A 14,107-nucleotide genomic window follows, 5' to 3' on the forward strand; every position below is an offset into this window, starting at 1 on the left:
TTTATAAAATGTTAAATATCTGTGATAGAATTGCAATAGCTCGGCAATGCTAAAATCTGAAAGATACAAATAAAATATGTGAACTAAGTAGAGTTTCTTAAGGTTGAGGCTGGAAGAATCTAAGACCATTTGCAAAGTGAATAGAAGTAAACAAAGTATTTGGTGTTTTTTCAAAGTGTGTATTTTCAAAGTGTGACACTATGAGATTAAGACAATTAGTATGATTTTCTTAGAAAAAGCAGCATTATTTTGCTAGGAGGATTTAGGAGAAAGACATTAAAATATGTAATCCACTTTTGTAACTTCTAACAATTAGTGGCATTTTACATGCAAGTAAATAGTAAAAATTAAAGACAGTTTCTGGGGATGCTTATATACTGCAGTTAAGAATTGTGTGCTAGTAACGAGGCCTCACGGGATGGGAGTGGAGCCGGCCCTTTCCTCCCTGTCCCAATGAGTCCCCGAGTCACTGCCCCTGAACAGCCTTTCTGGCTCCTGATCAAGCTGCTTAACGGCCATGATCCCAGAGACTCAGGAACAAATCTTGGAACCCAGCAAGTTTTGGCAGAAATCCCTCCAGATTTAAGTGTTAAAAGTTTGGAATTTCAAAATTGCACGGCCACTATTGCAGCCATGCAACATCGTATGTTATTCATAACCAGCAATAGAAAACAAATTGTCTAGTGTTGCCTTTTCAGCAGATCTGAGTGTTGGGGTAAAATCCCAAATAATAATGGTGGGTCTGGTGTCAAAATATTGAATGTAATCAAAGTAGAGAGAGAGTAATGTGGAAATCATCTGCCCCACAGGTAGGGGAAGGGTGTGGGATGCTGGTATACTGGGGGTTTTGGTGGTGGAGAATGGGCACTGGTGAAGGTACGAGTGTTTCACTGTATTACCGAGACTTAAACCTGAAAGTTTTGTAACTTCTCTCATAGTGATTCAATTAATACAATTATAAAAAATTTAAAAAAAAGTAAGGTGGATTTCATTCCCAATTGAATCAGCTAATCAGGGCTGAATAAACACCAGTACTCCTACATTAAAAAAAAGAATTGTGTGCTAGTAAATTAAAAAATATATATTAAATTTGGTGGAATATTATACGATTCTGTTAGTTAACAACTTTGTCTTTTTTTTATTAGTGAATCACCGTGAAGTACAGTTACAAACTTATAAACTTTGTGTTTGCATTACAGTCATACAATGATCATTTACCCACCCCTCTACAAGTGCCTATTCTCCTCGACCCATGTTCCCAGCATCCCTCCCACCACCACCACCCCTTCCTCCACCACCCCACCCCACCTTAGCACCAGGGCATTCCCTTTTGTTCTCTCTTTTTGGCTGTTGTGGTTTGCAAGAGCAACATGTTTGGTCTATAGTCTACTTTTGGCATGTATCTTCAACCCAAATGGATCCTCCCAACATCCTTTTCTTTGTGTTCCCTTCTCTATCTGAGCTGCCTTTTCCCCCAGCATGTGAGGTCAGTTTCCAAGCAGTGAAGCAGACCTCCTAGTTCTTGTCTCTACTACTCTTGGGTGTTAGTCTCTCATTCTGTTATTTTATATGGCACAGATGAGTAACAACTTTGTCTTTTGGCAATTCATTACCTCTGTGATTTAGTTTCTCTATAGGAAAAATACCCTTTACCTATTTGAAATTAGAAATCATACCTTTCTCCTGGAGTCGATTGCTTCGAGCAGGCCCCAATAAAGTCTCCTTCGTCCTAGCCCTGAGATTTTTTTTAAAAAGTGCCATATTCAAAGCTCTTTCAGAGTTAGGAGAGTGAGACCCTTCATTGTTACTGGTATTTGGCATATTGGGTATGCCACGGGGAGTTTGCCAGACTCTGCCATGTGGGCCAGTTACATTCGGTAGCCTGCCAGTTTGTCCAAAGTAGGAATAAGATGATAAGATGTAGCATTTGCGGCCACGCGCTTCCGGGAGCTGAGTGTGATAATCTCTGGATCCTGGCTGTTGTTGGGATCTCCGTTCTCCTGGAGTAGTCAGAAACAAATGTGTTCATCTCTATGAAGTTCTTGAAAACTCCAGTAGATAGTAGTCTAACAGAGAGTAAATAGTAAATAACAATAATTGTTAATGCTAACATTATAAATGTAAAGGATTTTCCCTTAGTTAACCAAAGCAAAGATTTCATGTAACAGATTAAGCACTATTCTCTTGTGAATTGAAGCATTAAAAAAAATTGAGACTGTATTTGTTTAAGTCAACAATCACTTATATCACTCGTCATCCCGTTGCTTACTGATTTGCTCGAGCAGGCACCAGTAATGTCTTCATTCGTCCCTGTCTCGTGTTAGTGTAGTCCAATGGTGTCTGCTCGGTCCAGGAACATGAAGAGCATCAAGCCATTCATTCAGGGTCTTGACGAAGAAGTTAGACCATCTATTAGGTGGGCGGCCAGGGGTTCTTTTGAGGTCCCGTGAAATCCAGTTGGTAACAACTCTAGTCCAGTGGTCATCTCCATATCGAATTACATGTCCAGCCCATCCAATTTTCAACACCTTGGCAAATGAGACAACATCCCTGATCCTTGATGATCAATGGACGTAAGAACTCCGGATTCCTTCTCTCACTTGAGTGAAGCATGATACTCCAAGCATAGCTCTTTTGATTCCTCTTTGGGAGACCTAAATAGTGTAACAATAATGGGCCTCATTCCCCTGACCTAAGTCAACAATAAAAAATAAAATTACATTTTAGAACTAAATCTGTAGATACGTTTAAAGATGTATTTGCTCTCACACTCTCTTCTCTCTCTCTCTCTCTCTCTCTCTCTCTCTCTCATACACACACACACACACACACACACCACCACCACCACCACCACCATCACCACCACCACCACCTTAGAACTGTAGTAAAATCATCAAATTAGCGAGCATTTAAAATGATTCTCTCTAAGCTCTTAATTATTATCAAATTCATATGTAATCTCTACATAAGTAACAACTGTTGCCTAGGAGAGGTCATTAAGCTTCCACTGATTAGATAAAAATAATTTGCAATTAGCTTTGAAATTGTTAGCTGAAAATGGGCCCATTTACACTACTTCTTGAAAGTTCTTGAAACTAACTATTCTCTTAGGATAGTCTAAACACTCTCATAATCTTATTGACATAGCTAATTGATTTGATTAGAAAATCTAATTGCCTGTTTTTTTATATCATACCTTTTCTGTTCAAGTGCTCATAAATTACTTTTTAAATGAGCCAAAATTATATATAGTCTACGTTAATCTTTTCTATAAGTCTCAACAATCAACAAGCACATTAAATTACCTATGAATTAATTATTATAAAAGTCTGTCCTGCTGACTTTTACTCTTTACCTGCTAATCTGTCTCAAGACTTTGAAATATTAACTCATTTATGAAACACAAATCACAAATTGTTTTGCTTTTTTGCAGTTTCAGAAGCACTCCTGGTCTGTAAATCAGATAGCCAACTTTATAAAAAGGAAAAAATATATAGTTGTGTTCTAGTTCTGGAATTAGATCTTTGTGAAATCCCTTGTCTTCATATATTGACTGCTTGATCTAAGCAAGCTAATGAGAGTCTCTCAGATCTAATGACCCCGCATCAAGATGGAAATGGTTAATATTCCTATCCGGAATCATCAAAGGAAGATGAGCTGAGATGTTGCATAATAGGGATGATAATCTCCACACATAAGAGTAATTATTGACTTTTAAACTTAATGATTTTCTAGTGCACAATTTCCTTGTCATCTCTTGGAGGGAGTTATGAGACGCTACGACTGCTCACTGACACAAACTGTTTTGGAACAATCGAACACAGTTCTCACCTGTGTCCTTGTTCCTGGAATGGATACTCTTTATTTTAAAGGTGTATTAAATTTGATAATAATTAAGAGCTTCTACATTTCAAAGATGTAGTCTTGACAGTTAAGTGTTGTTGAAACTATCCAGACAGACCAAATGACTATCCCCATTAAGTTCTCTATAAAAGTGTGTGTGTGTGTGTGTGTATGTTTGTATGTGTCTGTGCATGTGTTTTCAATTGCAGCATCTCACACATACAAGACATCTGCTCTTTCACATATCCATAGTCCACAATTTCTGTATAAAAGGTAAAGGTAAAGGCCCTCCCGTTGATCGTCGATTTGCTCGAGCGGGCCCAGTAACGTCTCCATTGGAGACTTTGTTGTTACTGTGTCTGGCATATCCAATACTCTCGGTAGCTTGCTGGGCTCTCCGAGAGGGGCGGAGGAATCGAACTCGGGTCGGCCATGTTGGCCACTTGTAAGGCGAACGCCCTACCCGCTGTGCTATCGCTCCAGTAAATATTAGGATATTTTTAGATGGGTGCTGAACCTGATTTACAGCTTCTACCCATAATTAAGTCTCGTTTGCCAAGATTTGCCATCGAAAATTACATGGGCTGGAAATGTTGCAATTTGAAGATGACCTCAGACTAGAGCCATTACCGACTGGATTTCACAGTCAAAAGAATGCGTGGTTGCCCGCCTATGAGATGGTCAGACTTCTTCGTCAAGACCTTGAACAAATGGTTTGAGTCTCTTCATGTTCTTGGAGCGAGCAGATGCCAGTGGCCTACACTAGCACGAGACAGGGACAAATGGAGATGTTACTGGTGCCCGCTCAAGCAAATTGATGAGTAACGGGAATCAAGTGATCAAGTGACCCATGGTTAAGTAAATTTCTTAGCTAAACTGTCACTGACCAATTTTCAGTGTTTCAGTGGACTGCTTCTTTCTTCAGAGTTCCCATGCTCTCTAAGTACTGAGAAGCCAGTTCACAAATCACCAGAAACACTGAAGGTTCTCATGGGGAAAATGCATTTTTCTGATTTTGACTCTTCTCACACTTTAATATATTCCAGAATGAAGCATATGGTTGACAGATATCTTTTAATCTTCTAAAATTTCTAATTAAAATACTTTTTTGTCAGTGATGCACTTTTTTTGTAGTTTGTAGTTTATTTACTTATTTTTTTTATCATTTTTTTATTAGTGAAACACCATGAGGTACAGTTATAGACTTATAAATTTTTGTGCTTGGGTTTCAGTTATACAATGATCAAGTACTCATCCCTCCACCAGTGCCCATCCTCCCCCACCACGGGTCCTAGCATCCCTCCTCCCCCATCCCCGCCCCGTCCCACCCTGCCGCTGTGGCAGGGCATTCCCCCTTGTTCTCTCTCTCTTCTTTTGGGTACTGTATTTTGCAAGAGAGGCGTTGAGTGGCAGTCATGTTTGGTCTATAGACTACTTTTAGCATGTCTCTCCCACCCTGGGAGGGTCTTCACAACACCCTTTATTTGGTGCTCTCTTCTCTATCTGAGCTTCCTTTTCACCTAGCACATGTGGCTGGCCTTCAAGTCATGGAGCAAAATTAAAATTCCTGGTACTAATCTCAGCCATTCCTGGGTGTTAGTCTCCCGTTTTGTTGCTTTATGTTCCCCAGATGAATGCAATCTTTCTGTGTCTATCCCACTCTTTCTGACTCATTTTGCTTAACATGATACTTTCCATGTAGTACCACTGATACACTTTTTAACATAATAAATATTGTACATTTTCTGTAGGATCTGTCATAAAAGCTGTGTATATGTATGGTTCATTTGACTATAAAGTATGGTCATGTATACAATAGTTGCAAAAATGTATTTGTATATAAACCACAGAAAAGAGAAATGGATTGATCTTTACCTATATTACAGAATCTGTTAACAGATGAAATATACAAAGAGATGCTTTAACTTGGATAAGGATTTTTTAGGTGTGAGTTTTAAAGTGACCTATTACTTGAGTACATAATCAAGATTTGTAATAAATGTGCACACATACAATATCATTTGTGTAAATTAAATACATACTCTTCATTCACTACTTTGTACCCCTGTACTTGCAAGTCTTTTGTTCCCAATTTCTGCTCTATCTTAATTTAATGGGTCAACACACAACCTTACCACCAATAGAGAACAAGAGCATCTGGCAATGTGTTTGAACCTGCCCTTCAGCAGAACCACAAGTTCTCAAAACATTTGCAAATTAGTTGAAAAAGAACCATTAATAAAGATTCAATTATACAAAGATAATTTAACAAATGGTATTTTTTAAAAATCAAGTCCTCCTCAAAATTCAAGTTTTAGTTGTGATGTTGATATCTTCTATATTATACTTGCTGTCATTTTCTAGGTGTGGTGCAAGTACTACAAAACTACATTCTCACTCTGCATTTAGTGGCATCTTGTTAGTAGCTAGCAATGTGAGTATGTCTGCCATTGAAAGCAGCCAAAGCTTAAGTCAGAACCTTTTGCTTTTCCTGGAGAGACAACTGTTAAACATTTGCTCTCTGAAAGTGCTCTTTCTCTAGTATGCCCCTATATTATTCTTGGAGACTGGAGAACGAGTTGCTAAATAAGGTAGTTGTAAAAGAAAAGCAGTGCTAATACATATATATATACATATATATATATACATATATATATATATAGGGATATATATAATCTCAACCCACATAAACCTAGTTAAATTACATCCAATAAAGAAAGTACAGAAATTAGAGGGAGGGGGGAGATTTCCCTGGAAACTGTCACAGAACACACACACACATGTGGTTTTGAATAATGAATTTAATTTTCAAGCTTCATATAAAGCCTCTTTTCATCCTAGCTTTCCCTTAACCTCCTAGTTCCTTTCTCTCACCCCTCTACTTGAACTTCTTAAAGAGCTGCAATTCTAACAGGTTCCCTCCCTCTCCATTATTTCACTAATCTGTCTCCACCCCCATAATTAAGGCAATCACCTCCTTCTGCCTCCTGCAGAGCTGAGCTAATCACCCCTCTGTACTAGGGTTTAGCGACCTTCAGCCTACCTGCTCTGGCTAATGATCTCCACAGCCCTTTTAGACTCTATCCCCAAGCCCTCCTGCTTCTCTCTTCCCAGGAGTGCTGTGGCCCAGCCAGATCTGCTGCTTAGAGACAATTCCCCAATCTTTAGCCTCGTCCCACCTTCTAAGATTGAATTCCTACCACATTTGGTCAGAAAATCAAATTTCTCTCTCCCTCTCTTGGTAAAAAGATCACTCTATCTGATTCTCTTTCAGCTGGCCACACTGTAATGTCATTTAAAAGATTGGGGGGATCTTTGAAAGTATTGGCACCTTTGAAGAGTGTTGGCACCTGCTAAAACAATCCCAATCTTTCTACAGCTCATAAGAAGACTACCTCTGTGAAATCTAAACAGAAAGAACCAGTAGCCACAGATAAATAAGCAAAAACTGTAATTCAAAAGGCACTTCCCACCCTGAACTGCCCCACACTGGGAGAAGCTGATGAGGACACAGGGTCTCTGAACTTTTTCCGGGTTGTCAAAGAAATGATGCATGAGTAGAGAAAGGTTGGATTAAAGGTATTGTAAAGTCTCTCCACTCCAAACTTGTCTTGTTCCACGTGTCTCTGAGTTGTAGCCTGAAACACCAACCCTGGGAACAATATTTTTGACTCACATTCAGCTCGCTTCTCATCCTCCACGCCTTGTATAATTTATAGTGCAATTTCATATCCCTGCTTGAAAACAATGTGGGGCTTCTTCATTACTAGCTTCCCATTGGATTTTGGTCGGCAGTTCTTTGAGGTAACCCTGCCTTGCTTGCTTTCTTTGAATAGAACAAAGGGGGTAAATTGTCCCCTATGATATAGGAAGGCAAAATAAAATAAACCGTAAAGGAGCCATTATCAAGCATTTCAGACACAGAGGATACTACAGAAGAGGAAGAATGGGAACTTGAATAAGCAGAGATAATAGCAGCTTTTACAATGCCTTTCATCCCCAGCTCTTAAACATCATGTGAAACAATATTATTATCCTCATTTTTCATCTTATTATTATTTAGCATTTGTATTTGTGAAGAATTTTGAGTTCATTTTTTGTTAGTAAGCCCTTATAATCTTATCGTGGGGGAGGCAGAGATGACAGGGTCTTCCTCTGGTTCTGATAAAATTTATGGGCTCCAAAAAGAAAACCCAAAAGACTTTGATTAATTTTCTGTCAGAATTTTAATGTCTTGATTGACTAGAGAAACTCCCTTTTTTTTCCTTCTCTAGAATATCACTGAATCTTTAGTAATATGTAGGTGAGAAATGAAACATGCATTGCCAAGAAGAGTCGTTTTGGGAAAATGTTAAAGTTGGTTGGGCATTTGCAATAGAAATTGGTATCTTGGAAATGTCAGTTCCTTTTTTCCTCTTATTTGATGTGTGCTTGGCGTGTTGCTGTGAATCTAGCAGTGTATAGAATGAAGTACAGGTAATATGATAAGCAACCGGGAGATGGGAACACATCGGGCCAGTCCTAAACCCACAAATCCTCAAAGAAGTAACTGGTAACCATAAAAGTGGACAAATGGATATTATATACCAGAACAGTAAAGAATTTCATAGGAGATATAGAGGCCATGAAAGATGAATACAGCTGCTTTGCTAGTCATCAACTTGAGAGGCAGGATCCGAGGCAATAAGGACTTACTTGAAACCAACGGAGAATGGAGGAAGTAACAATATCAGTTCCAGGATGAGCCTTGAAACACACTGGCCATTCCACTTTGCTTGATAGAATCCTGACCTCAGAGACATCATGTGTCACTCCAGTTGTCAGTCACAGCCGAGGAAGACTTAGAACTGACGTAAGAGTAAAGGCTTTTGGATTTTCTACAAGAGTTTATTTGTCAATCAAATACAAACAACTATGTTGTGTTGATAATATGTAGTATATAAGATTCAACCAAATAAGCCTTGATCAAATCCCTGTCACATCATTAAGACACATGACATGGTGTTTTGAGAACTTTGCTACACAGCAATGGGTATCTGGAACACCAGTCATACTCTGACTGTCAAACTGGTAACCATAAAAGTGGACAAATGGATATTCTATACCAGAACAGTAAAGAATTTCATGGGAGATATAGAGGCCATAATTGGACAGTGACATAGATGTTTCCCGTCATTTTCTGGGGACATATTCACATTGACCCTGATGTAAATACAATGGAGACTGGACAGTAGAGGGAATTTTTTTCATTATGGAATTAAAACATCATTAAATAACCATGATTTACAAAGTCATTTGTAGTTGAGTTTTAGGCATATGATATTGCAGCACTTAAAACCACTAGTAGTATCAACTTCTCTCCATCAAATTTTTTAGATTCCTTCCTATATCCACCCTATCTCCCACTTCCAAACTGCCCTCATGACAGGGACCTTCTAAGTTTGGTTGTTAAAGTTTGAGTCTGTTGATTTTACTGTTGCTGACTCTGTGATTTATATATTTGGCTCTATCTTTTCTTAACACTGCCTTTGTATCTTGATCCCATGACCTGGCCGCCGTTGTCTCTCATCTGTTTCTTCTCCTCCTTCCTTCCACTATTTCTTTCCACCACCTCCCTATATTCTGGGTCCTAGGGTAATCTGGGCATTGTACCTTTAAAGCATTGCATTCCTATATCCCTTTATTCTAAATACCACATATAAGTGATATAATCCAAGACACTAGAGATTTTCTATGGTCCCCCCAAAAGACTAGAGGCCATAAAGATAATGCATAGAGCAAAAATAGTAAACTTGTCTTGCATGCAATACAGCTGACCCCAGTTTGATCTTATCACCACATAGAGTCCACCAAGCTCCATCAAAAGTGATCTCTGAGCACAGAGTCAGGAGTAAGACTTGAATCCCATCAGGAGGAAGGAAGGAAGGAAGGAAGGAAGGAAGGAAGGAGAGATGGGAGAGAAGGAAAGGAGAAAGAAAAGGAATGAAACTGTTAGGCATATATATAGCATCTGCAACTGATTCTGGTTAGAAGTAATTCATTCTTTCTCCTATAGCAGACCAAATTAGAGAAAGTGCAGCTGCTTAAATCAAACTTTATTTATTTTTTGTTTGTTCCAAGCCTCTTTTCTAAATGTGTGGCCTGAACAGATTATTTAACTTCTCTGAGTTTCCATTATATTCTTAATGAGGATAACAAAATTCAAGTCATGTAGTAAGCAATACAAGTAAAATAAAGATCACATTAAAATGCTCAAAATACATTTTACTCTATTAACATTCTTCTTAATACATTTCTGCACAAAAGATGGACAACCTGTCTTTCTGTATCTTTAGCAGACATTGTTAATCAGTTATTCCACTTTATTTTCTACTCATTCTGTATTGGTTTTAAAATACTTCTTTGTGTGCCTTCCCAGGCAGTCAAAAATAGTAGGATTATTTTTTAAATAAAAAATTTGGGTTATATATAGAGATAGTACAAGACTTAAGGTCCTTTCTTGGCATGTGGCTGGACTGAGTTCAATTCCTATCACTTCATATGGTCTCCTAAGCATGGCCAGGACTGATCTTTGAACACGGAGCCAGGTGAGAAAAGGGCTATCATTATGCTTATTTTTTGGATGAAAAAGAAGGACTTAAAAAGAGCAGTAACTTACTAATAATTAAGGTTGTTTAGTTAATAAATGAAAGAATCTGGCTTGAATCCCAGCATTCTCTGATCCTAACCATTGAGATCTATCATCATCAAGTCTAACTATATGTTTGTGTACACACTTCAAAATCACTTGGTTATGAAGAAAGTAGAACCAATTCAGGGAAGTATACAGAAAACAAAGGAATGAGATAAAAATATATACTGGGGAAGAAAGAGAGGGGAAGTAGGGAGAAACGCATAATTGTGAACAAAGAGAAGAGGAGGTCTGCAAGGAATAAAGTTATGAAAAAAAGATAAAAGAGCTATTTTGGTTAAAGTTTGTGATTAGCACAATTTCCTTTTATTTATTTATTTATTAGCTTTTAAAAAATTATTAGTGAAACACCATGAGGTACAGTTGTAGACTTACAAGTTTTTGTGCTTGGGTTTCAGTTATACTACGATTGAGTACCCATCCCTCCACCAGTGCCCCCAGATAGGAAAGGAAGAAATCAAACTCTCACTATTAGCAGATGATGTGATACTATATCTCGATAATCCTAAATCCTCTATCAAGAAACTCTAGAAACAATAGACTTTTACAGTAAAGTCACAGGCTATGAAATTAATGCCCCCAAATCCATGGCCCTCCTATATGCAAATAATGAGACAGAGGAAAGTGACATGAAAAAAACAATCCCATTCACAACCGTGCCCCAGAAAATCAAATACCTCGGAATCAGCCTAACTAAAGAGGTAAAAGACCTCTTACAGTGAAAACTACAAAACGCTACTCCATGAAATAAAAGAGAACATGAGGAAATGGAAACATATTCCCTGCCCATGGATAGGAAGAATTAACATTGTAAAAATGGCAATACTCCCCAAAGAATTATATAGATTCAATGTCATCCCTATAAGGATACCCATGAAATTCTTCAAAGAAATAGATCAAACACTCCTGAAATTCATGGAGAACAACAAACACCACGAATAGCTAAAGCAATTCTTGGGGAAAAGACGTGGGGAGGCAGTACCCTTCCCAACCTCAAACTCTACTACAAAGCAGTAATAATTAAAACAGCAAGGTACTGGAACAAAGGCAGTAAATGAAACAGAGTGGAATATCCATACACACAATCCCAAATGTATGAACATCTAATCTTTGACAAGGGAGCAAGAAATGTGAAGTGGAGAAAGGAAAGCCTCTTCAACAAATGGTGCTGGAATAACTGGACAACAACATGCAAAAAAATGGGCTTAGGCCTCAATCTAACACCATGCACAAAAGTCAGATCAAAATAGAATAAAGATCTCAACATCAGGTCAAAATTCATGAGGTACTTTGAAGACAAGGTCAGCAAATCCCTCCACAATACTGAAGCTAATGGTATCTTCAAAGATGACACTCCACTGACCAACCAAGTGGAAACAGAGATAAACAAATGAAACTATCTTAAATTAGCAATTTGCTTTTAGACTGATGAAAAACTTGCTTCCTACCAAAAATGAAAAAAAAAATGATGACAAGGCAATATGTATTGGTCAATGCAAACTCGAGGACTCTTGTTTAATAAAGATTTTTTTTTTTGCCATCATTGTCTTCTCATTCCTTGCATTTCCTCTTTGTGACTGTAAAACAAAGACAACAATCCAAAATGACTAAATGCTAAATATTAGACCGAGCTAGAAGCTTTTTTCGGTATTTGTTTAATTTTCAATAAAATTCTGAAGGGTTCTTGATTGTATATAGATCCACAACTGATAAAAGCAAAGCCTTACAAAGGATTCATCTCTTCACACACATAACTTGCAAGTGGCAGATTCAGATTCTTTCTTAGACAGAGAGTTTTATATATATATATATATATATATATATATATATTTAGAAAAGACTGTTTCCTCTAATACCTATATAGATAGCAACAATATGATTACACATTGCTTGTTTACTACTTATTTTGTATCCACAAAAAATATGAATTTATTTAAAATGTTCTCTGACCATAGAATAGTTCTTGATTTGTAATAGACATTATTGTGAAGTCCAAGTCAGCATATCTGTATACAAATGGCTAAATGTTAATTTCTATGCATAAAGAAGGACTAATTGCAGAATTCCACCTGACTTTTTGTTGGATCTTGTGGCAAGAGTTTTATAGTTAGGGCCATAGTAATAGTGCAATGTGTGGGGCACTTGCCTTGCACATTGCAGCCCTGAGTTTGATCCCAGGCACAATATATGGTCCCCAGGGCCCTGCCGAAAGTGATCCCTGAGCACCAAGTCAGATGTAAGCCCTGAGCATACCAACTACAGGCAAATAAGAAACAAGAAGATAAAGAAAAAAAATTATATTGTTAGTAGGGATGACCATGAAATTCTTGCTCTCAGTGTGTCAAACTGTCCTTTTAGGTGCACACTATTCTTACTTAGTTGGTCTATATTATAAGCTCATGTAATTTTCTTATATTATAGTAGGACTTTTGTACCCTGAGACTCTGCACTGCTGAGAAATAGAAGTGCATTGGGAATGATTAAAGGATGGGAAAGGGGAGCATGAGAAGAAAGAGATTCAGTTTGCAGGAGAGAAAGATGAGAAGCTGGTATAACAATCTTCAAGTGCTTACTAGCATGGCATATGGAGGAAGGTGACAGAGTTCAGATTAGGAAAGAAGAACTAGACTTAGTTTACAACGCTAAGGATCTAGAGGGGAATTAATGAAGAAATTCCTGGCTGCAGGTCCTCAGGCTCTAAAAGCAAGCTACACAGAGGAAGCTGGTATTTTGTTTCCGCTCTACAAAGAATCATTAAGTGATAGATGCTCCCATATCTTGTACAGGGACAGCGTGTTTTGTAATAAATCTGTTAATTACTCGTGCCACTACTGTCTGGTAAATACATTGATACACTGTGATAAGCATTTGTCTTCCTATTTACCTAGAAGAAAGAATTATCTTCATTTTACAAATGAGGAATCTGAGACTCATGTGGCTAAAGTGATGTTTTTCCTCGACAAAGTTACTGATAAGTGAATGGGTCAGAACGAAAAACCAGGTGAATCTGTATCCAAGTAAAGACAATAACAAAGATGATACAAATAACAGCAGTCAACATTCTTCGATGATTTTCCAAAAGTCAGTACACTGTGTTACAGTATTTCGTGCATCATGTCATATAAATTGCTCAACAGACTTATTCCTAAATACCTTATATCGAAGGCCAAAAAAGATAGTTCAAAGGATGGGTGTGAATCTTTTGCATGTGAGAGTTCCAGGACAGGACTGCATGCTTTGCATGACAGCTGACATTGAACAGTCTTCAGAACATCACCAGAAGCCACCTCTGAGAAACAGTTTGGAAACTGTCCCTGTGCACTGTGTCCCCACAAAACTTCTCCCAAAATAAATACTTAAATTTCTAATTTCAAAGAAAAGAAAAATGGTACAATGGTAACATTGCCTATCAAAGTTAATACATCTTTAAGTTTTTTACTCGGGACCCTATTCTTTATATATCATTGTATAGAGTCAAAACATCATAATACTTAAATAAAATAGGAAATGAAATACCAATCAGAATCTGATATATAACAGATATAACCAGAAAACTGCTACTAAAACAGACAT

Source organism: Sorex fumeus, unplaced genomic scaffold (genome assembly GCF_029834395.1).
Source record: "Sorex fumeus unplaced genomic scaffold, SorFum_2.1 ptg000129l, whole genome shotgun sequence".
Classification (NCBI taxonomy): domain Eukaryota; kingdom Metazoa; phylum Chordata; class Mammalia; order Eulipotyphla; family Soricidae; genus Sorex; species Sorex fumeus.